Below are 25366 nucleotides of genomic sequence, written 5' to 3'. Positions count from 1 at the left end.
TCATCCAGACATTCCCTCTGACCACACTACTCCAGCCAAAGCAAGGACCTGGCATGTTGTGGGCGGCGAGGTTTGGAGAGTGGCTTTTTATTATATGTATGTTAAAAAAAAAGTCTTTAAACACATTTTAAGATGTGTCTAAAATATTATTTTAGGCTTGTGAGCTATGAAATAACAATGTGTTTAAATCTATGCCAAGCATCTACATGGAGCTGGCAGAAACATTCCAGAAAATAGATTTAAAAGCAAAACCCTTAGGATAAATTAAATTCTGGGAAGTGATGATATTTGGAGTTGGTGGGCAATATAGGAAGTAGAAGTTGCAATGAGGCATATTTCACTTTTCTGTTAGGAAATACTTCTTAATAATAATTTGACTTATCTAAAAGTGGAAAGGCCTACTTTGGGAGGTAGTGAGTTCTCCTCTCTGGCAATCTCCAAACAGATTCTGAATGACTTTTTTTTTTCAGAAATGTTGTGCAAGCAATTTCTGTTTAGGTCTGGTTTGGATTACATGGCCTTGTATTTCTGAACATCTATGAAGAATCTGAATTTAGGAGAAATGCTTTTCAGTGGAGTTTCTCTTACGTCCTGCACAAAAAGTTTTGGGTCAAAGATACTCCTAAGATTGACATAGAGCTCAGAGAGGATTATATTACAAACTCTTCATTTAGTTAGTCAACCAATAACTCTGTATCTCTTTACCAATCTCCTACTAAGCCTCTAGCATTTGGCTGGATAACAGGAAGGGTATCAATAATCACAGTAATACCACCCTACATTTATGTAGCATTGTAGTGTTTGCAAAATGATTTTCTAAAGGTGCTCCAAATCACTATTGATCAGAGAAATGCAAATTAAGACAACTCTGAGATACCACTATCCTCAATTTTAAATGAAGAAATTCAAGTCAAGAGAGAAAATCAAATAACTAAGGATTCTGGAGTTGCCATAATAGTCTCCAGATCTTCTGATTGCTAGTCTATTTCTCTTTCTATTACATAATGCATATCATTCTGCCCCCATCCTTTTGAGGAATTTATTGATATTGATATTGTTAAAGAGGCAGAAGTTAGATAGTATAGTGGATAGAAGGATGGACTTGGAATTAGGAAGATCTAACTTCAAATCCAGCCTCAGACATTAACTGGATGTGTGACCTAGGACCTAGACTTTCTCAGCTTCAATATTCTCATCTGCAAAATGCAGATAAAAATAGCATCTGTCTGCTCCAAATCATTATTAATCAGAAAAATGCAAATTAAGACAACTCTGAGATACCACTGCACACCTGTCAGATTGGCTAGAATGATAGGAAAAGATAATGCTGAATGTTGGAGGGGATGTGGGAAAAATGGGACACTGAAAAAAATTGGTGGAATTATTGGTGGAATTGTGAACACATCCAGCCATTCTGGAGAGCAATTTGGAACTATGCTCAAAAAGTTATCAAACTCTGCATACCCTTTGACCCAGAAGTGTTACTACTGGACTTATATCCCAAAGAGATCTTAAAGAAGGGAAAGGGGCTTGTATGCGCAAGAATGTTTATGGCAGCCCTGTTTGTAGTGGCCAGAAACTGGAAACTGAATGGATGCCCATCAATTGGAGAATGGCTGAATAAATTGTAGTATATGAATGTTATGGAATATTATTGTTCTGTAAGAAATGAATATTATTGTTCTGTAAGAAATGACCAACAGGATGATTTCAGAAAGGCCTGGAGAGACTTACATGAACTGATGCTGAGTGAAACGAGCAGGGCCAAGAGATCATTATATACTTCAACAATAATACTATATGATGATCAATTCTGGGGACATGGCCTTCTTCAACAATGAGATGAACCAAATCAGTTCCATTTGTTCAATAATTAATTGAACCAGCTACACCCAGCAAAAGAACTCTGGAAAATGAATATGAACCACAACATAGCATTTCCACTCCCTCTGTTTTTGTCCACTTGCATTTTTGATTTCCTTCTCAGGTTATTTTTACCTTATGTCTAAGTCCAATTTTTCTTGTGCAGCAAAATAACTGTATGGATATGTATACATATGTTGTGTTTAGCATATACTTTAACATAGTTAACATGTATGGGTCTACCTGCCATCTAGGGGAGGGGGTGGGGGAAGGAGGGGAAAAGTTGGAACAGAAGGTTTTGCAAGGGTCAATATGCATATATCTTGTAAATAAAAAGCTATAATAAAAAAGTAGCATCTGTCTCCCAAAGTTGTGGCAAAGATCCAATGAGATAACATGTGTAGAAGGGCTTCATGATCTTTAAAAAGCTAAACAGATGCTAGTTATGAGCTACTAAAGGAATAGCTTGGTCTAATGAAAAAGCTACTTGTCTGTGAATCAAGGAAAATGGCATAATTTCTCTGGTCCTTTGATTTTCCTCATCAGTAAAATGGGGACAATAATATTTATCCTACCTACTTTTTTGCTTGGTTGTGAAGACATTTATAAGATTAGAAAAAGTAGGATGATATAATGACTAGTGACTGGCCTCAAAATTAAGAATGTTTGGATTTAAGTGACACTTTTGTCAGGTTTTGGCTCTGTGACCATGGGCAATTCATTGACCCTTTCAACACTCTAGGAAACTCTCTAAGTTTCCTAGAAAATGCCAACCCATATTGATGAAGGGAACTTCCTCACCTGGGAGTTGTCTCTACCAGTGAAATCACAGGCCCAGTCAGTCCCTATTCCTATTCCTGCTATGTAGTGTTGTGGAAAGAATACCTGGATTTGTAATCAGAAGATCTTACTTAGAATCATGGTTCCAGATAACAGGAAAAGATAATGATGAATATTGGAAGAGATGTGGAAAAACTGGGATGCTTATGCAATTCTGGTGGAGCTGTGAAATGATCCAGCCATTCTGGAGACTAATTTGGAACTATACTCAAAGGACTATAACACTGTGTTTACCCTTTGAACCAGCAGTGCCACTATTAGGTCTGTATCCCAAGGAAATCATATAAGAGGGAAAAGGACTCACTTATGTAAAAATGTTTATAACAGCTCTTTTTATGGTGGCAAAGAATTGGAAAATGAATAGATGCCCCTCAATTGGGGAATGGCTGAATAAGTTATAGTATATTAAAATAATGGAATATTATAGCTGTATAAAAATGATGAACAAGATTTTAGAAAGACCTGGAAAGATTTACACAAACTAATGCTGAGTGAAACAAGCAGAATCAGGAATACATTGTACCTAGTAACAGCAAGATTGTGTAATGATCAACTAACTATAAGAGACTTGTATCATCTCAGCAGTTCAGTGATCCGAGGCAATTCCAATAAACTTTGGATGTAAAGTGCCATCACATCCAGAGAGAAACTATAGAGAATGAATATAAATTGATACATGTGATGTTCACTTCCCCCTCCCTCTTTTCTTCTATTTTTTTTTTCTCATGGTTTTCCCTTTTGTCTTGATTTTTTTCTCCCAATATGATTCATAAGGAAATGTATTTTTAAAAAAATGAATGTACATGTAAAATGAAAAAAAGAAAAGGAAAAAAAAGAATCCTGATTCCACTTATGACCTAGATGACCAGGGGAAAGTCCCTTTGCTTTTCTGTACCTCAGTTCCTTTATTTGTTGAATTAAATGGCTTCTGAGGTTCTTTCCATCTTGGGATCTATAAAGTCCCTATCAATTTTATCTAATTAATCTCAAGATGTTCTTGGTTGAGGATGGGCAGCTAGATGTTGACCTCTGGACACCAATCCTAAGGTGCTGCTCATGATTGGGAGAACACTGAGGGAAACTGTCATTGGAAAAAGAGGAGTGGAAAAGCATGAGTTAAAAAGTTAGGGGAGGAGCAGCTTATTACTTTCACTCTTGCTAACTAGCTTGTTGATATCTTCTCTTTGGTTGTTATTCAGTTGTATCTAATTCTTTGTAATCCTATTTGCAGTTTTCTTGGCAAAGACTGGAGTTGTTTGCCATGCCCTTCTCCAATTCATTTGACAGAGAAGGAAGTTGGGGCAAACAGGGTTAACTGACTTGCAGAGGTCACATTTGTTCTCAGAAAGATGAGTTTTCCTCTCTCCAGGCCTGCTGCTCTATTCATTGCACCACCTAACTTTTCCCATATTTTCCTTAACTAAATGACAACTTCTGTTTCTATTCTATTTAAGAACTACAAGCACAGACAATTCACTTTGAATTCAGATGCTTGGAAGGACAGTGATGATTGTACATCTCCAGTTAATAGTCCTAAATCAATGATCTGGAAGTTTGATTGATTTATTTTTCTTTGTTTGAAAAGGGCATCCAGGTGATACAGTGGGTAGAGTACTAGACCTGAAATCAAGAAGACTCATCTTCCTGAGTTCAAATCTGGTCTCAGACATTTACTAGTGGGTGACCCTAATTGCCTCAGTTTCCTTATCTGTAAAATGAGCTGAATGAGGAAATTACAAATCATTTCACTGTCTTTGCCAAACAACAACAACAACAACAAAAACCCAAATGGGGCCACAGAGTCAGATATCACTGAAAACGACTGAATAACAAAAACTACTAGAGCGGAGGCAATTTTGAATAACGGCTCAAGAGCAGGCCACCCAGGAAAACCTGGGTTCAAATCCAGGCTCTGACACATCCTGATTGTGTGATCATAAGAAAGTTTCTTAGCTTGTCAGTGCTTTTCTGGACAATATTCTAGGATTCTAAATTACATAGAATGCAGATCTGTACTTTCTGAGGGAATTTTTCAATCCGGGATTCTCATATCCAATAAACCCACGTATCTAATGCCTGTCTCTTTGTCAGAGTAACATGGATGCTTGAGATGTTATTTTGGTATAGTGGAAAGAGCATTGGAGAATCTTAAGAATCTGGGAGCCTCGATTTGTGTTCCCAGCCCTGTATGTAGCAAGCAGCTTCGGTCATTCCTTTGGCATTGGAGCCTAATCTCTCTTCAGTGGTCAAGGGACTCAGCCCTCATTTGAAGATTCCTGATGGGTGAAGAGAATTTTCTGGACCGACTCTTTGGCAGACAAAACATCCATCAAGTCAGGAGGGAGAATGAGAAATCCCCTAAAGGTTTAGTCATCTTGACCTAGAGAGGGCCAAACTCTGACTAACTAGGACTCTGGCTTATTAAAGTTAACCATTAGAAAACCACCAAGGAAGATCAAGAGAACTCTTCTTCAGGGCAAGGAATCAACAGGTCCCTTTTGGCTAAAACCCCACCCCCTGAAGGAGACATCCCTCTATCACACATGCAGAAGTTATGTGAGGCTGGAGTCTTGCATTTTAAGATGGCAGAATCCCAGTAGATTATATATTTGGAGGAGCTAGGCTGGCTGAAGAAACTGGCCATAAATAAAATAGAGATTATGCATACTAAAGGGAATTTTACTAAGTATGAGATCATTTTGGTTGGGTTGGGCTTTAGTGATAATGCATATTATCTATATCAAGGGACTTATAATAGAGCATTCCTTTGAGTTTCTCTTAAGTTCCCTCTGTGTCTGAGAGTGGACTTTCCCTTCTAGAGATTCTCCTTGTATGTATGTTTGTGACAGGTTAGCACTTGTTGACACTAAACTTGACTTAGGAAGGCTTCTTTTAAAAAAAAGCAGGTTTGGTTTTTTTTTTTTTTAATAAGAGCTTATTAACTACCAATAAAAAGAACAAACAAACCAAAATAAGTGGCAAGTCTTATTCCCAAACTATGAGCCATTAACAAGGTTGAGCCAAAAGAAAGTACAAACAAAAAGCAAAGAAAATGAATTTGTTCTGAGCTCTCTTCTAGGCCTGGTGAGAGAGTACTGCTCCATTAAAGTTAGTTTTCCTCCCTTCTTTTTTTTCTTTTTATATATGTAGAGAGGGTGGGGTTAAGGAGAGTTGAAGTGAATTATAAGCCTCTTGCTCTGTTCTGGCTAGCTCACATGCCATGGAGTGTTGAGCCTATGTCTTTGACACAACTTGAGAGACAGGTGGATCAATACTGAAAGGGCTTCAAGCTTTCATGAGACACAGCAAATCTCAGGTAGTCTCTTGCTTCTGCTTCTACTGGTCCAGGATACTGGCATTAGGGCAGAATGCTATATCAGTGAAGAAGAAAAGAACCAGAGCAGATCAGAGGGACCTGCTGTTTACCCTTTATTCCACAAATTTTAATCAGGGTGGATACATTTTTAGTTCAGTTAGTTTTGCTCTACATTATCTCCTGTAGGCATTTCCATATTTCCTTGTATGATTCATAATTATTGAACCTTTTATGATACCATAATGTTATGGAATAGTAGAGGGGTTCTTTACTTGGGGTCTGTGAATTTTTTTGTTTTAATAGTATTTTATTTATTCTAATCACATGTAAAGACAGTTTTAAATATTCCTTAAAATTTTTTTTGAGTGCCAAATTTTCTCCCTACCTAAAAAAACTAAAAATTTTAAATATTTTATGTTTTACAATTATGTAAAACATATTTCCATATTAGTTATGTTCTAAAAGAATAAAATAAACCAAAAAGAAAAAAAATTAAAAAATAAAGTGAAAATAGTATGCTTCTACCTGCATTCAGACTCCATCAATTTTTTCTCTGGATGTGATAGCATTGTGTATCATGAGCCCTTTGGAATTGTACTGGATCATCATATTGCTGAGAAGAGCTAAGTTATTCATAGTTGATCATGATACAATGTTGCTATTACTTTGTATAATGTTTTCCTAGTTCTGCTCCCTTCACTTTGCATCAGTTCATGTAAGTCTTTTGTGAATATTTTAAAAAATATTTTGATGATAATTAATTTCTTTTGTAATTCTAGTATCTTATGCATTTTAATACATTTTTCTGAGAATAAGTCCATAGACTTCACCACATTTTCAAAGGAGTCCATGAAACACACAAAAAGGTGTCATAGTGCCTAGAGGGCCAACCTTGGGAGCAAGAAGACCTATAGTGGAAGGAACTTCAGAAACTAGTCCTCTCATTTTTCCAGATGAGGAAAATGGGATCAAATAAGGTAAAGTGACTTGGCCAAAATCACATCAATGGTTATTCATCACAGGTGGAATGTGAACCCAGATCCCCTGATTTCTGAGCCTTATCTCATTCAGATATTGTCCCAAGATCCATTACAATTTGCCTTAGTGGAGGAAATTTCTCACTAATGAAATCATAGATCCAGAGTAAAAAACAAACAAACAAAAAACTCTACAGTATAACATAAGTAGTTTATATCTTTTGGGTATATGGAAAAACCATGGATATCTCTGTACAGAGACCCTTTTTTCTTTTTAGTGATGTTTTAAGGATAGAGTTCTAACAATAAAACCCCTGGATCAAAGGGTATGATCAATTTGTGACCCATTTCATATCATCCTATTGCTCCCTAAAATGTTTGTACCAGTCTGCAGTCTGACCAATAGTGTATGAAAGTACCTGTTTCCTCCCAGCTCTCCCAGCATGGTATTGTACCAATTTTTTGTCCTTTTTGCTGTTCTAATATGGTAATAACTCAAAAGTTACTGTGATATGGATTTCTCTACTTTTTTGAGCATTTTAAAATGTTGTTATTATATTTCCTCCTTTGTAAATTGTCTATTCATGTCCTTTGACCAGTTGCTCCAGGATATGAGTCATTTCAAACTGGCTCAGGAAAGAGGATTGCTAATTCTCAATGTGAGCATTTACACCTTGGAAATTGGCAAATGTTATAAATCAGGGTTTGATTTACTTTTTTTTTTTTTTTTTGGATTTAAGGAAGTAATGAAGAAAATGCTAAACAATGCACATTAACTTTAAAAGTGTGTCCATGTACAATTAAATTTTTTTGGAAAGCCAGAATACCTCTGAGTGTGTTAGTCATTAGGTATCTGGTTGTGTATAAGTTATCATCTGTCTTATGAATATGCATAAGTTCTACATAAATTCCTATCACACCTTTATTTGATGTTTACATATACTCTCTCTCTTCTCCCTCTTCCTCTTCTTCTTCCTCTCCCTTTCTATGTGTATGGGTGTGTGTGTGTATATATATGTATATATATATATATATAATATTACACAATATATATATATTTATTTAATGTTTCTTTCTTTTTAATTTTAAAGGTATTGCTTTTTTGTGTGTAGGGAAATATAGTTTAGACATGGCAGACATGTGGAGTATCTCCTAATCTACTCTGAAGCAGAGAAAGGTTAGTTTTGGTACCAGCTCTTTTGAGTGTCTTAATTTTTTTGATGGCTTCATCATCTTTTAAAATGAGGAGATATGAATTAAGAAATCTTTAAGGTCTCAGCTCAAACATTCTGTGATTCTACCAAAACCAGTGTCTGAAAAAAGAGTATAATAGAAGTTTAATAACCTATGCTTTAGCTCATTTCTCTGTAGGATAATTGACCAACAGATCCTGGAGCTCCTACGGAGGGAGCTATGCAACACACTTGTTCCTACAAGTTATTACCACCCACCTGATAAAAGAAGCAGGGATGGTTTTGTGGAACTGGGAAACACAAAATCTTGCCTCAGTTCCAGTGAAACCTTATTGTTGTTCAGTTGTTTTCATCATAACTTATTCTTGTGACCTCATTGGGGTTTTCCTGGCAAAGATACTGGAGTGGTTTGCCATATATTTCTCCAACTCATTTTAACAGATGAGGAAACTGAGGCAAATAGGGTTAAGTGACTTGCCCAGGGTTACACAACTATTAAGTGTCTGAGGACAGGTCTACACTCCAATCTTCTTGATTCCAGGCTTGGCGCTCTATTCACTGTGTCACCAAGCTGCCCCATGACTCTATCTACAGATACACCTATAACAAAGTCAATGCCTTGATATTTTCTAGGTTGGAAAAAAGTCTTTGAAATAGAACTCTGAATCCTGTCCACATTAAAACATGAGCAGAAATCCCACAGAAAGAAAATGTGAAGTCATGCATTTCAGTTGTCATATATCCTCCAAAAAATAATTTGACAGCTTCTAAAATTTGGTCATTTTCTGCTCATTCAGGATTTGATCTATTCACTTTAGTTCTTGTTTTTCCCCTTTTGCTATTGGCTTTTCAATCACTCCAGTATTCTTCTTCCATTAAAGGGTAGGCAAAGAAAAAGAAAAACAGTAACACATTGGATCCTACCTAAGCTTTATGAAGAACAGGGAATGGTGAGGTTGGAATTCTTGAATTCCCTTCCCTTCCTATGTATCCTTAACTTCTTCCCTAAATTATTCTGTATAAGCCTTCAAAAAGCACACTGGTCTCTTCTCTGTTCTGAAAGCGCAACAAAGAATCCTTTCTCAGAACCTTCTGCCTCATTTGAACTACTATTTTTCTTGATTTTTTGCTTCCTGTCACTGCTAGACTTCCCCAAGAAGTCAACTGTATTTTATCCTCTGCCACTCATTCTCTTAACTGCGTGTAAATCCTTTTCACCTAGAGTATCACAAAACTTTTCTCTCAAAGGTCACCAACTGTGAAGATTGCGTATTTTAAAATCAGCCGGAGTCAGGAATTCAGGTTAGGGGAAAATCGTCAGTCTTTATTCTCAGTGAAGAAAGATCAGAGGTGGAAGAGAATGGGCGATAACAATGTGTGCAGCTGAGTCAAGAAGCTAGCTAGACCAGCAGCCACATGACCAGCAGCTAGGAGTATGGAACCCAGGCTCAATCTCTCCCAGCTTTTCTTCCTCTGTCTCTCTCTCTGCCTCCACCCACCAAAATCATCATTTCCTCTACAACACATCAGGACTTGCACAGAGAGTGGGCGGGGGCCATTCTTTATCCAATCATTTATATTAATAGGGTATAGTCCAATTACTATTTAACCTCACGTACTTGAGACCTCAGTACATCAACTCAAACCTCAGCCCATTACAACCAAGGATCATTGTATTACTAGATACACTGGTCTGTTCCTTGTTCTTTTCTCCTTAAATATTTTACTTATATTTTGTAATATTGACTACCTTTTCCTTCTTGAAATTCACTTTTCTATATATTCTGCCCTTTTTCTGTTTTCTTCAGCTAATTCCTCATTTTACCCCTTACTTGTGGGCATTGCCCAAAGTCTAATCCATTGACTCTGCTCTTCTTTTTACTTCTTCTATATTCTCCATTTCTCATGGTTTCAACTCTCCCTTTTCATAAATGATTCTCAAATCTTTCTCTGTTTCTCTTTGTCTCTGTCTGACTCTATCTCTGTTTCTCTTTGTCTCTCTGTCTTTCTGTCTGTTGTTCTCTCAGTCACTCTAAATTCAACATGTCTAGAATCAAATGCACCATTTTTCTCATAAAACCATCTACCTCCTTTCAACTCACTTTTCTGTCAATAGTATTATTACTATATAGTTTATCATCTCCCATATTTAATTAGTTAGCAAACTTAAGACTTATCAGTTTTTTCTTTCAAATGGGGATTGATTGAAAAAAAAAAAACAACTTTATATGAGACCATGAAGTATGAAGTGGGGCCATAATGGAGAGACAGCTGATCTTGGAATCAGGAAATCCTTGGTTCAAGTCTCAGCTCTGACACATACTGACTGTGACAATGACCAATTTGCTTAAACTTTTAATGTCCTAGTCATCTACCTAAGACTATATACAATGTAGGTGTTGGGCTGCCACTCGGGAGTTTTGCCACTAGGAATACCCTAGGCCAATGGAGGTCCAGGTAGGTTGTACAATGGATAGAATACCAGTCCTAGAGTCAAGAAAACACAGCTTCCTGAGTTCAAATCTAGCCTCAGAAATTTACTAGCTTTTTAACCTTGTGCAACTCACATAACCATAGTTTGCCTCAGTTTCTTCATCTGTAAAATGAGCTGGAGAAGAAAATGGCAAACTACTCAGTATCTTTGCCAAGAAACCTCCAAGTGTGGTCATGAAGAGTCAGACATGATGGAAAACAACTGAAGAAAGCTAAAGAAACCATAGGTTTGAATGTCTAAGCACCAGCTCCCCTAAAAGAATATAATGAAGTACTATTATATTTAAAAAAATGACAAACATGTATGAAGATTTGTATGAACTGATGCAAGGTTAAAAAAACACAATTAGAAAAAAATTGAACATATGGTAGGAAACGAGTCAGGATCTCAGAGAAGAGAAAATGAAACATTTGTGTCCTTATGTGTCTGACATAGACATAAGACAGATCATTGCACATGTTGTTGGACATAGCTTCTCTATTGCATATTTTTACATAATTATTTTTCTTTGTCATAAGAGAGTGAAATGTTTTGCATGCATCTTTTCATTTTCATTCTCACTACTCTGATTGTTGGATGTAGCTCAGCAGAACAATAAATCTATTATTATTTGTCCATTTTCGAAGAAGACCAATGACTTCAAAAGATGGTGTCTGGACTCATGTGTGCATGAGTTGTACAAACTCATTCTCTTTTCCAGAGTCATCAAAGACCAGTAGCAGGACAAAAGTCAAAATGACTAGAGATGGCCTGGGATACAATGGATGACCTTTGCTGTCTGACCAAGCATCTGCTTTGGCCACCTTCATGACCATTGGAATTGTTCTCATCCACCTGTTCCACCAAATAAAACCTTCACATGCTTGAGATAGACCCCCCTCAAACTCACAGATGGGTTTGAGCCCTATTGGTCATCCTTACCCCAGTTTAGCAGGTGAGTCTGCCAAGATGGTTTTGGTGGGGTGTGTCTGCCAAGCATGCTAGGGCTTTTTGGAGCCACGAATGGAGTGGAATGCCAGTTAACACCACAAATAAAAAGTTGTTTTGTAAAGGGTCTTGAAAGCCCTCATACCAGGGTGTTAGTCTTTACTGAACACCCCATACACCCTATTAGATCTAACACTAGCCTGTGATTGGGAAGTTCAAATCTCAGACAGTAGGAGCAATGTGACTCTGAGCAAGTAACTTAACATTTCTCAACATATTTTCTTCATCTACAAAATGGAAATAAGTATACCTCAGATGTAGCTTATTGTGAAGAGCAAATGAGATAACATATAAAATACTTTGCAAACCTTAAAAAGATATTAAAATGCTAACTATTATTGTTGTGGTCTCATTTCTAGATTAATAACTCTTTGATTTGAGGTTCTTCCTCTAATCACTCCTACAAAACTAACCATTGTTAAACCCCAGTTTCATTAATGTATTCCTTATTCAAATATTTTCCATGGCTCCCTATTCCCTACCAGATCAATTCCTAAATCTTTAACTGGTTTTCAAGGCCATCTACAATGTGGCTCTGCCCCTCCCATCAAGTTTTCTTCCTACTTGTCCCCAGGGAACATCCTCTGCTCTAATCAGGCTTGTTGTTCCATGAACATGCCATTCTCATTCACACACCAACAAAATGAACCTCAAATTCTCAGGGGCAAGAAAAAGGGAAGGGAATTTGGTATTCTGTTGTCCTTGGCCAAACTTCTGCAATTCATTTGAAAATATTGGTCAAGCAAGAGCCTGACTCATTTTATTCATTCTTTGGCCATTTTATCTCAAAATAAGGGGAAAAATAGGCCACTATAGAGGCTTCAAAATCAACCAGTGAGGGGATTTTCCTTTCCAAAAATAAAATTGTTTTTTTCTTTTTAACAAAGTCACTTATGTTGAGAAAGAAAAGATTAAAAAAAATTGCTAAACTAAAATAAAGTTCCATAGTATAAACTAGATTATGTTTTTTTTATTATTGTTATAATTTATATAACTTAATTTTCTCCTATACTGAATTAACAATCTGTTCCTTTAGAATATGAATTGGCTGTCTGGAATCTGTGTAGCTTGTAATGATGATGTGTTGCATATTTCTCTTTCAATTCATGGGCGTCATGCATTGTATAACATTACCTCATACACTGTAACTATCCTCTGTCACAGGCAAGATACATAAAATACATCATCAATGTCCCCCAAGATAGCAGGCCATCCAATTCCAATTAATTTACTTTACAGACTGTTTCCAGTACTTGTACTAGAACATATAAACCATCAGGAAGGAAAAGTCAACTTAAATGTTTGAAGGTCCTATTGAGGTAAAACATAATATCTGGCTGGTTAATTTTCAGTTTCCGTGTTCCCTACCCAGAGCTGGTTAATTCTCTCTTAAAGACCACTCCTGAGGAATTTGGAGATGGATTTTAAAATATTGCTCCTCTTTCTTTCTAATCTATTTTCTTATTATGAATTAGAATTCAAATATGAATCAAAGAGAGCATTAGAAAAGTAGACTATAAACTCCTCGAGAGTAAGGACTTTTGTTCATTTCATCCTTTTAGTAGGGGACCTGGCACAATGCCTTTCACATAGTAGACACTTTAGAAGTACAACTGGGCAGCATTGTGGGAGGAGTCAGAAGGACCTATGGAATGTACAACTCTGGATAAGTAATTTGGCCTCTCCTACTTAATTTCTTCATCTATAAAATGGGGATAATAATAGCAGCCACAAAGTGCTGTAAAGCACTTTACAATCCCTAGAGTAGTGATGTATTTATACAGACATATATACACAGTACACAAATGTTAGTTATACACATATACACACACACACGTGTATGTGTGTATGTACCAGCATTACTATTAACAAATGTTTGTGTGATTTGATTGAATTTAGATGATTTGAATTCAATTTGATTCTTTAACTTTTTGTATCAAAATCCCATTCTGAGACTATGTATGAAAATGTCCTTATACCCTCCAAATCCATCTCTGCTATGATGAACTCCTCTGTAAGATCTTCATTAGTTTTCCTACCATCTATTCAACTTCCTTTCAGTGATTTTAAAATTTATATTATTTTAAAACTAATTATTATATCTTTTTTATTCTGCTTACTTTATTCTGTGTCACTTTATACACATTTCTCGGATTTCCTCATATGTATCATTTCCTTCCATACATTAACATTTTATTATATTCATTAGGTGGGCAGCAAGTTAAGGGGTATAGATCAATGATTTTATTGACATAGAGAACCACCTGATGAAGGAACTCTCTTTATCATTGCAGATAAATACTTGCTTTGCAACTTTGCAACTTTTGCAATTCTCCTAGAGAGTTTCTGAGAGTTAAATGTCTTTCCAAGGATCCATAAGCAGCATATATTTCAAGGTTGGGAGTAGGACCTAAGGCTTCCCAACTCCAAGGCCATTTTTAGATTGTAAGCTCCTTGAGGAAAGAGACTGTATTTTGTTCCTTTTTGTATTTCCAGTGCTTAGCAAAATGCTTGATACAGATTAGATGCTTAATAAATATTGACTGATTGATGGACTTTATCTGCTATGCCACATTGACTTTCCTTCTTTCATAGTCCTCTCTAGGCCTCAATTCCACATTTGTAAAATTCAGAGCTGTTACTTCATTCAACTATAAATACATTATTCTATCATTATTATTCATATTTGCTGACGCTGAAAAATATTATACTTTTTCTCCTATCTGAAAGAACACATAGGGATATCTGGACAGGGGTCTGATTTAAAACAAACAAAAATCATCAGACTCTAGTTCCTTGAAGAAACGAAAGGCTTTGGCTGAGGAGTTTTAACCAGGAAAAGAATGGAGGAGAAGCTTTTTCTAGGGATGCTTAGCCATTCCTGTTTCCTAAAGGATTTTTCCCCCTTTACCTGGTTGAAGCTCTGAGCTAGACTTGGTTTTATATCCAATCCAAAATCACTTGCCGATGGCTAAGTTAATTAGTCTTCCTGGAATCTGGGATGGAAAAAGATTTCACCATCTTGTTCTAGGTGGCCAGCTAGCCTGGTATCCATCCCAGATCAGGACTACTGGTTCCAGCAGGAAGCCATCCAATTTCAGTACAGGAAATCTTGTTCCTTCCCAGAAAAAATGAGAGCCTGGGGAAGGAGGGAAAAGGAAGGGAAGAGGAAAAACAAGATTTGTCAACTCTCTTTGCAATTGTTAGGTGGTAGGTTTAGCGCTTAATGTAACAAATTCTTGCCCTGTTTACTCATTTTATTATCTAGAATTTTCCAGGGAAGAAGTTAGATTTCTGACTCACAAATGTTTTAGAAAGTTGTGGTGCATTTTTGTATCAATTGGCATTGAAAGATCCTATTCTCCTAGCTTTCCTGATTTATGAAATTGGAATTGGAAGTCATGACAATAGTACGTTTAAAGTGGTTGGTTTGGTTTTTCCCCTCAGGTTTGTTTTTGTGGGTTTGTATTTTGAGACCTGATTGAAATGGGAGTTGTTAGCTATTCTAAACATAAGAATTTATTTGGGGTGGGAGATATGTAATGGGAACACTTTATAGGAAGTAATTTCAGGTTACACAAACAGCATGTATTTTCTCTTTTTGCTTTTCTTCTCCTCTCCGTCACTTTGTACTCTTCAAATTATTTAACCTGAAAAATCTTACCTTAAATAAATTTCAATAACAGCTAATAGTGTTGGGAAGAGAAGTTCTAACAGTCAAGTAACCTGGATTTAAATCCTTATTTTATTGCTTCTATTGACTTCTGGGGCTCTGATTCTTCACTAGTAAAATGAAAAGTTAGTTCTATGATCCTGTGTGATTGTGATGAAAATACTTCTGATTCTTTTATACTTCTAAATCTTTGATCCTATGAATTGGACCATACCTTTTCCAACAACCCAGGATCTCTGCTATCTTCCTTGTTCCAAACTAATCTCTTTCTCACCTTCCTTGCCCCTATGAATGGGTATACCATCATTCCTCTAGACATTCAGATTTGAAATGCTCTTCCCCATGTCTTATCCATCATATCAAATGATTTTTTTTCCTTTGAAAAGAAAAATTTGGCAAAATTCATTTGGGCATATACAATCTGTTTTCAATAAATCTAATCTTGAAGCAAATTGTAGACTGCTCTCAGCCAGAAAAAAAAAAATGGCTTACTATCATTTTTTTTCCTGGCTCATTCTAACTTTTGGTAATAATAATATTATCTCACATTAAGTGCTATAAGAATTTCAAAATATTCTCCTTACAAAGCAAAGGATTTAGAGTTAGAAGACCTGTGTTCAAATGCTGCCTCTGTCACCTTATTACCTGTGTGATCTTGGGCAAGTCATTTAATTTAATTGGGCCTCAGGTTCTTCCTCTGTGGAACAAGAGATTGCATTTGATGTGTTCCAAGGTCGCTTTCAGTTTTCTTAGATTCTTATCAGGAAATTAGACCCTTATCAGAAATACCTGATGCAAATTCCCCCCCCCCCCCATTCTACAGAGTCCTTTTTTATACTAGCTATATAAATTTTGTTTGCAGAAAAACTTTTCAGATTTTTTTGTCATCAATATTATCTATTTGATTTTTTTTCAGTACATTCTTGTAACACCCAATACTAATCATGAGAGACCCCATAATGAATTTGGGGGCTGACTCAATTTTTTGTCTCTTCACTCCTCTTTCTTTGCATTACCAACCATGCATTCAAGCTTCATTTTAGAAAATTAACCATAAACAACGTATCATCCCTTCTCAAATCCAAATTAGTTATCCCTTTTTAGGAGAAAAGTAGGAGTTCTTAAGAAGAAGCAACACAAGAGTTCCTTCTTATAGTTTGGGATAGTTGTATTTTTAGAAAGTTTTTCCTGACAGCAATTCTAAATTAGAATCTCTATTGCTTCTATTTATTATTGTAGGTATCTTCATCAGAGAATATTTAAGGGGTAAATTCAAACAGTTTTAGAAAACTTGAACAGATTGGATTAATATCCATTAGCAATTTCTGGATTGGGTTCTATTCAGTTAAACTACTAAATAATTAAACGTAGAACTTTCCCTATACCTTCTTTATATTCTAGAAATCCCTAATTTCAGAAACCCATCAATGATATCATATGCCATTAGGTCACCTATGGTTTCAATTTAGGACCACGTTACTGATGTTAATACAGAGATTAGTAGCTTGTCGTGTGTGTGTGTGTGTGTGTGTATGATTTTTCTTTAAAAATTGATAAGAAATTGAAATTTCAGGGAAAAAAGACAGGAGTTCACCTAATACCCTTCCCCAAATACCCTTCAAATACCATTAAATAGTGCCTTAAAATAAATTCTAAAATAGCAGAACTTAGGAAAGGATTGAGTGAAACAATTTTCTAGCCCAAGACAGCTTAGAAAGTTGGAAGGAATGGAATACAGATCCAAGAGAGATAATTTAGGAATTGTTGGACTACCTGAAATCCATGATCCAAAAAACACCCTGAACATCATCTTTCAAGAAATTATCAAGAAAAATTTCCCTGATATTCTAAAACCAGAAGGCAAAATAGAAATTGGAAGAATCCATCATTCATCTTCTGAAACAGATCCCAAAATGAAAACTATCATGAATTTTATAGCCAAATTCCAAACCTTCCAGGTCAAGAAGAAAATATTGCGAGCAGCCAAAAAGAAACAATTTAAATATTGTGGAGCCATAGTCAGGTTGACACAAGATTTAGCAGTGAAATAGAGAACTTTCAAGTATTCCTGATGAAAAATCCAGAGCTGAATAGAAAATTTGACTTTCAAATAAAAGACTCAAAGAGAAGCATAAAGGGGTAAACAGGAAAGAGAAATCACAAGGGACTCAACTGTTTATATTTTTTCATAGGAAAATGATACTTGTAAATCTCCAAAACTTTCTCATTATTAGGGTAATTAGGAGAAGCATACCTAGAGAACATGGGTATGAGTTGAAAATGATAAGATGATGTCCAAAAGTAATAAAATTAAGGGTGAGAAATGCACTGGAAAAGAGGAGGTAGAGGTAGAATAGGGTAAATTATCTGACATAAAATAGACCTGAAAAAGATTTTACTGTGGTAAGGAAGGGGGGAGAAAAAGTGAAGGGAGCCATGAACCTTACTCTTACTGGAACACAATCAGTTGGATGTGGAAATCTTTCTTACTATACAGAAAAATAGGAGGGGAAGGAGATAAGAGAAAGCACAGCTGAGAGAAAGGAGAGTGAATTGAGATGGGTATAGTCAGAAGCAAACAGTTTTGAGAATGATCCAGGATAAAAGGAAAGAGAAAGTAGGATAAACAGGAGGGAAATAGGATGTAGGGAAATACATAGTTAATAGTTTCTAAGGTGAAAAATATTTTTATAGCAAGTTTCCCTGATAGACCTCATTTCTCAAATATATAGAGAACTGAGTCAAATTTACAGAAATAAGATCCAATTCTCATTCATAAGTGATCAAAGGATGTGAATAGGCAATTTTCAGACAAAGTAATCAAAGCTCTCTATAGTCATATAAAAAATTTCTCCAAATTGCTATTAGAAAAATGCAAATGAAGCAATTCTGAACTACCCAAACACGCCTTTCAGATTGGCTAGCATAACAGAAAAGGAAAATGACAAATGTTGGAGGGAACGTAGAAAAATTGGGGCACTAATGCACTGTTGGTGAAGTTGTATACTGATTCAACCATTCTGGAGCGCAATTTGCAACTATGCCCAAAGAGCTATAAAATCATGCATATTCTTTCACCATGCAATGCCGCTATTAGGTCTATAATCCAAAGAAATAAAAAAGAGAAAGGAAAAGAACTTATATGTATAAAAATATTAAGAGCAGCTAGCTCTTTTAGTGGTGACAAAGAATTGAGAGAATGACCAACATGTTATTGAATATTATTTGGTGGAATGCTATTGTTTCATAAGAACATAAGAGCAGGATGCCCTCAGAACAATCTGTAAAGACATACGTGAACTGATGCAAAGTGAAATAAGCAGAATCAGAAGAACAGTAATAGTAATATTGTATGATAATCAACTATGCATAACTTGACTATTCTCAGCAATACAATGATCTAAGACAATTATGAAGAGCTTATGATAAAAAAATATTATCCATCTCCAGAGAAAGAAATGATAGAGTCTGAATAATATCAAATCATACTTTAAAAAAACTTTTTTGGGGGGAGGGTTTATCTGTGTTTTGGGTTTTTTTTTTGCAACATGACTTACATGGAAATGTTTTACATGGTTGCATGTGTATAATCCATTTCAAATTGCTTATCTTCTCAATAAGGGAGGAAGATAATTTGAAACTCAAAATCAGAAAAGAAGAATGTTAAAATTGGGGTAATAGAATGTTAAATTAAAAAAGGAATTGGAATTTCAAAGTCATAAAAAAGATTAATATTGATGGAACTGTGCTTTGTCTCCAGGATGAGTCTGTGTTGTGACTTCAGTGTGAGATCTCTCTGATTATGAGTTTATCCTATTTATCTAAAGACAAGTGACTCCTGGTGGTCTTGAGTAAAGCATCTCCATTTCTTTGAACCTCATTTTCCTCATCTATAAAAAAAAAATAATAATACTTGAAATGTCTATTTCACAGAGTTATTGTGAAGTTCAAATAAGACAATTTCTATGAAAAAATTACACAAACTATTACTAGCATTCAAAACCACAAATCTAAAATGTCCTAAGGCATTTCTAATTATGTCAAGAGATATCATGAATTTCACAAAACATAATATACTTTAACTTTTTAAAAGAAGCATATTATCCAGCACCTTGGGCAAGAAAGAGGATAAAGATATTATTAATTCAATGAGATGGCAAAACTTCCCCAAAAGGTAGGAATTCCTGGTCTTAGAACTTGATCATGCTTTTCCATTAGGTTTCCCCATGACATGTCCACTAAATATGTTTTTGTTGCTTAATCTCTTTTGGTTCAACACCATAGGCAGAGTTAACAGAATTATAGAAGCTTATAAATATACAGGAGCTGAGAAATCATCCAGTTTAACCTCTGAGATCCAGAAAGGGGAAATGACTTACTCAAGTTCAGCAAGTCATATCAATAAACATTAATTAAATGCCTACTATGTGCCTGGGGATCCAAAGAAAATTTAAAATCACCAACAACAATAAACAAACAAACAAACAGTCCCAGTTCCAGAGGAGCCCATATTCTACTTGGCCTATGTGGGAGAGGGGAGACAACATGCAAAAAACTATGTGCAAATAAAAAGACATGTATAGGATAAATTGGAAGTAATCTCAGAGAGAAGGCACTAAGATTAAAAAGCCTTGCAGAAGGTAGGATTTTAGTTGAGCTTTGAAAGAAGTCAGAGAAGCCAGCAGAGGAGATGAAAAAAGAGAGCTTTCTATCATTGGGAGGAGCCGATGAAATGCCTGGAGTTGTAAGATGTAGAGTCTTCAAAGAGGAAAAGCGATAATGTGGTTGTTACTGGATCTCAGACTACTTGGATGGGAGTAAGAGCACAAATGGATCAGGTTGCTTGAATATATACATAAAGAAACTTATATCACCTCACATGTCTCAGATTGGCTGAGATGACAGGAAAAGAAAATGATAAATGTTGGAGGGGATGTGGAAAAACTGGGACACTGATGCATTGTTGGTGGAGTTTGAAATGGTTCCAGTCTGGAACTATGCTCAAAGGTCTATCAAACAGCACATACCATTTGTCCCAGCAGTACTACTACTGGGTCTGTATCCCAAGGAAATCATAAAGAAGGGAAAAGGAGCCATGTGTGTATGTAGGAGCTCTTTTTTGTGGTAGTAAAAAAAAAAATTGGAAAATGAGTAGATGCCCATCAATTGGGGGAAGGGCTGAATAAACTGTGGTATATGAAGATAATGGATTATCATTTGTTTTATAAAAAATGATGAACAAGCTGATTTTAGAAAGTCCTGTAAAGATTTACACAAACTGATTCTGAGCAAAATAAGCAGAACCAGGAATACATTGTACACAATAACAGCAAGAATGTGCGATAATCATCTATGAAAGACTTGGTTCTTTCTCAGTAGGTTAGTGATCTGAAGTAATCTCAATAGACTTTGGACAGAAAATGCCATCTGCATCCAGAAAAAGACCATGGAGATTGAATGTAAATCAACACATGCTATGTTCATTTCTTTTTTCTGTTTTTTTTCCTCTCCCATGGTTTTTCCCTTTTGCTCTGATTTTTCTCTCCCAACATGACTCATAAAGCAATGTGTATTAAAAATAAATAAGCTAAGTGGTAGGGGAAAAAAGAAACTCTTTGGTACGCAGATGTTTGACAGAAGTTTGAGCTACTTTAGCCTAAAGAGTGGATTAGGTTAGGACAGGAAAAGTTAAGAAGATTATAACTCATCTAGAATTATAACTTACACTTCTGCCCCCCAGAGCACTGAATTAAGTGGACTGGAATTTAGAGGTCATCCATGCTTTTTGAGCAGGCAACAACAGTTTGGGACCTAGTTAGCAAGAATAACTAATTAAAATAGGAAGTATACATATAGGAGTTGAGGAGGGCTTCTCTCTCCTCAATCTGCTCCCCATTCTCATCCCCTTCCCCAATAAAGGAATTCTTTATGAATGTTCTGGGCGTGATGTATTACAAAAAAGTCTAATCAGGGTTCTGTGAAAATGAGAGAAATAATAGAAAAACCTTCACTCCCCATCCCATTTCCTTCCCTCTTCACTTTCCTACTTGACTTCAAAATTCAGTTTTGTTCACAATAGCTATCAAATACAGCTGTTTCTGTTCTAGCATTACACAGCCAACAGTTGAGAAGATGAATCAGTGTCCTTTGCCTCTGAAAGCCAAACCCAATTACCATGGGCTCAGAGTGAATCGACTGACTGGGAAGCTTAGTTCCTTCTGTAGTCCCAAGGGGCTTTCCAATGTTCAAAGTAGAGTCCAGCAGGGTATGAGTATGTTCTTTAGGTCCAATTAGAGTTTGTGAGTATTTAATAGTGAATGCATAATCACAACTGTGTTTGCTCTCACTGGGGAACTAATCAGGAATCAACTCCTTTTTGTCCAGGGTGGGGGAAACCCCATGTATTTCCAAATTTCTGAACCTTTGGAAAAGAAGAGTCAGCTCATTTGTCTAGGGAAAATGGAAAAATTTCCTTTTTCCAGCCTAAGGGACTCAAGTTGAGAATGTAGATTCTTTTTAGTGGGGCATCCTTTTGAGTTCACTCCAGGGGGTATTCTCATGTTTCTCAGGATCTAGCCCGTTCAGGGGGGAAAAGACCATGGGGTGCTTCTGGGTTTTGTCCCAGACTTTCCTAATAAGAGAGCTGAGTCATTCTGGAATCCCCTGAAGCTTTTCTACCACTTCTCATTTTCTTCTAACCCCCACCCTAATACACATATACAGACATACAGACACCACATGCAGTGTTCCAAAACTGGGAAGAGCCAAGTGCCTATTCTTTTATTTTAATTAGCTTGCAGATATCTATGTGCTGAGGATCTTGTCTTGGTTTCCTCTTTTAAAGACCAAATTGTCTGTTAACTGAATAGTATTTCACTGTTCCAGTAGAAGGTCTTTGGAGGGCCGGGGGTGGGGGTGGGGTGTAGTTAAACCTGTATAGGTGAATAGGTTCACCTATACTGGAACCATGTGGTAGCCAGAGTTGTACCAGGGGCGGAGCAAGTAGGGCTTTGCTTCTTGATATGGCCAAATCTAGAGAGTAGCAGTTTGGAATTCCAGATTGACAAGAGTGGGATCTGCAATGAATAGAGTTAGTATACTACTGCCCTTCACCAGGGGATAGGGAAGTCTGAGCCCAATATCTGTTGCCTCAGGCTCTTGCAACTTCAATACCCTGGATACCTCTAACCCAATGCAGGATGGGAATGGGAAGGAAGTGATGGTTATGGTGGGCCACTCTCAATCTTTCAATTTTCAGACCATGTGACTTCTATCTATCACTACTTCTACCCCACTTCTCCTTCCATCCCACCTTGGGAGTGATTGAGAAATAGTGGAAGGAACATCCTATTATGTATCAGTAGAAAGGTAAGGATTATTACTGCCATAAACATCTAACTCTCCTGTTTTATAAAGGTCCTACACCTTTCCTACTGTGGCTGAACATCCATGAGATCTGGAGGATGACAAGGCAGCCACTTGGGGACAGAAGTGTGATATTTCATGACATTTCACTCATCTCTGTTTCATCTTCAAGGCCACATAGATTAGGGTGAGATTATCAAGTATTGTAAATTGGGTGAAAACCTAAATTTCAGGGAAGTTCCAAGTCCCACTCATCTCCTGCTAGCCTCTTCCTGGAGTCAGGTTTCATTGAGCATCAGCATGAAGAGGGAGAAATGGGTACACAGGATGAGCATGAACAGAGATAGTTGTTGAAGAGGAGAGAGGTAAGCAGCTAGAGGAAAATGACAGAATTTCCCTCCCAAGACCCTTGGCTCCTCTCCCTCATCATCTTGAACAGTGATTATGATCTGACTAGTTTCTAATTAACAAGAATAATTAAAATAGGAAGTTATCTTTTTATATCTCTCCCTTTTATGGCCAAGTTCCTATAAAATCTCTTTTTTAAAAAAAAGGTTATAGGGGAGGTTTCTGGGAAGGTGATAGAGTAGGTCAAAAAACTTTCAGCACCCCAAATTTTCTCCACAAAAAAGACAGAATATTGTCTCAGAGGACAGGAGTAAACCAGTTGCCTTCCTAAGACAATTTGAGAAGACCCAGGAAAGATCCAACCACCTGAGTTGGCCTGAGTGAAATGCAAACACCCCAGACTGACTTCAGAATTAACAAACAAGCCCCCCGGGGACAGCTGAGTGGAGAAGCAGCCTCAGCCTTAAAAACTTTCATTTTGCCAATAGTGGCTGAGTAAGAGACTGAAGGATCTTTCATTGTTGTAGGACACCAAACCTAGCTGCACTGCCCACTCTCATCCCTGGTTGGGGCTGCAGAGAGAATAAACTAGCACATACCTGGTAAGTGCAGTTGTGAGGGGTGAGAACCTTATAGGCTGTGATCACTTCCAGGAAATCAGGGTCTCTGACCTCAGTTCAAGGGCAAGAAAGACAGCTGAGCACAATACTTTGCAGCCATTGTGACCATAGGGAACCAGATCATTTTTAGTTCAGTGTTGTTAGGAAAGCCCAAGATTGGATCTCAAGACAGTCTTCAGAAAATAACAGTAAAAAAGACCTGAGACTTGTTTTTTTTTTTTTTTTTTTTTTTTTTTTTAGGATTAAATCATAAATTTATTTTTTTTATTTAATAGCCTTTTATTTACAGGTTATATGCATGGGTAACTTTACAGCATTAACAATTGCCAAACCTCTTGTTCCAATTTTTCACCTCTTACCCCCCCCACCCCCTCCCCTAGATGGCAGGATGACCAGTAGATGTTAAATACATTAAAATATAAATTAGATACACAATAAGTATACATGACCAAAACGTTATTTTGCTGTACAAAAAGAATCAGACTTTGAAATATTGTACAATTAGCTTATGAAGGAAATAAAAAATGCAGGTGGGCATAAATATAGGGAGTGGGAATTCAATGTAATCGTTTTTAGTCATCTCCCAGAGTTCTTTCTCTGGGAGTAGCTGGTTCAGTTCATTACTGCTCCATTGGAAATGATTTGGTTGATCTCGTTGCTGAGGATGGCCAGGTCCATCAGAACTGAAGACCTGAGACTTGTGATATTATTTCCTGTACCTTAGAACTACAACTTGATTGCACTGTTAAAAAACAAAATAAAACAAAAAAATGGAATAAGCAAAGGAGAAAGAACCCAATTGAAGATAGTTACTATGGGGATAGAGAATATTTGGGTTTATATCCAGAAAAAGATAATAGAACTAAAAAAGCTACCTCTTATTCAATGAGAAATATTAAATGGTCTCCAGCAAAAAAACAGAGCCTGGGAGCACTCAAAAAGGTTTTAAAAAATTGAATAATAGAGGATGAGGAAAAATTAGAAGAAAAAAAGAGCAATCCAAGAAAATGAGAAGAAAGTCAACCAACTTGAAATAAAAAATCAAAATCTTAAAGAAGAAAATAATTCCTTGAAAACTATAATTGGGTAAGAGGAAACTGATGGCATTCTAAGAAACAAGGAATCATAAAACAAAATTAAAAGAATGAAAAAAAATAGAAGAGAAAGTGAAATATATCATCAGAAAAAACTTATCTATAGAATAGATCAAGGAGAAATAATATAATAGACTACCTGAAAAATATGATTAAAAAAGAATCTCAATATAGTATTAGAAGAAATTTTCAAGGAAAATTTCCCTGAAACTTTAGAAAAAGCAGAGAAAGCAGAAATAGAAAAAAACTCATCCATCACCATCTGAAAGAGAACCCAGAAGGTAAACTTACAGGAATATTATGGTCAAGTTTAAAGCAACAGATTAAGGAAAAAATATTGGAAGCAACAAGAAAAAAATAATATAAATATCATGGAGCTGTAATATTGCACAAGACTAGCAGCTACTACATTGAAGGACCATAGGTCTTGAAATACTATATTCCATAGAGCAAAAGAGCTGGAATTATGACCAACGGTCACTTACCCAGCAAAGTTAAGCATAATCCTCAATGAAAAAAAAAAAACTGGATAGTTATCAAACTGAAATACTTTCAGGCTTTTGTAAGAAAACCAACCAACCAACCTAGAATTTAGG

Source organism: Sarcophilus harrisii, chromosome 2 (genome assembly GCF_902635505.1).
Source record: "Sarcophilus harrisii chromosome 2, mSarHar1.11, whole genome shotgun sequence".
Taxonomy (NCBI): Eukaryota; Metazoa; Chordata; class Mammalia; order Dasyuromorphia; family Dasyuridae; genus Sarcophilus; species Sarcophilus harrisii.
This window is presented reverse-complemented; position numbering follows the sequence as displayed.